Here is an 868-nt window from a genome sequence, read left to right on the forward strand (position 1 = left end):
GCACCGCAAAGTTCCTCCAACTCCGTCCAGCGGGCGGGTCACCCGGCAGGGGGACCCCGGGAAGGGCCAGCTGCGATTGGAGCGGAGTTTGCAGCCTTCTCCGCCTCCCGGCCGTGGGACGGTGGTGGGAGGGGAATGGTATGCAGAGCTCCGCGCCCTCGGAGCTCCGCGGTTCCCACCCGTCTCCGTCACCTGGCTGCTGGCGAGGGCTTCCCCACCCCAGGGAGCTTTCACTGGGAACCACAGGGAGAGGCCGGGGCCTGCGGGCAGCCGAGCGCGCAGAGGAAAAGCAGAGCAGGCTCCAAGTAAACTGGGATATCCCCTCCATTCACTATAACCATAGTGAAAGTCAACTTTATTACAAGTGCGCGCATGCCAGGAATGAAACAGTGTTCAACAAGCAATCCTCGCTTTAAGTTTGGTGGTCTGACTTGGCCAGCCTGCTTTCCATGGAGCAATACAGAGCAACAATCCATGTTACCCTTTCAGCTACTCTTTAAAGGTGTGTCTATGTGCAAGTGACTTGTAGCCTTCCCTAAAATTAAAAAGAAAATCTGTTGTAGAGATTGCTATACAATCAGGTAAAGCAGAAACGATCTATGTTTATTTTATAAATGAGTAAACTCTACCTCTGACCTCTAACAAATAGGTTTTCCCCTTCATCCATAGGTATCGTGTTATGACATAGCAACCTCGTGTGTTTTTTTTTTTTTTTTCACAGAGACTATCCTTTGTCAAAGGGAAAGTCCTTCTGGATGTCAAGTGTACTGAGTGTAAGTTTCTGTTGGTTAAGCCTCCCAGTCTTGGTATTTGTTATGGCAGTCCTGTCAGACTAGTGCAGATATATAGCACCAATATACATTATTAC

The sequence above is a fragment of the Myotis brandtii genome, unplaced genomic scaffold (genome assembly GCF_000412655.1).
Source record: "Myotis brandtii unplaced genomic scaffold, ASM41265v1 scaffold546, whole genome shotgun sequence".
Lineage (NCBI taxonomy): Eukaryota > Metazoa > Chordata > Mammalia > Chiroptera > Vespertilionidae > Myotis > Myotis brandtii.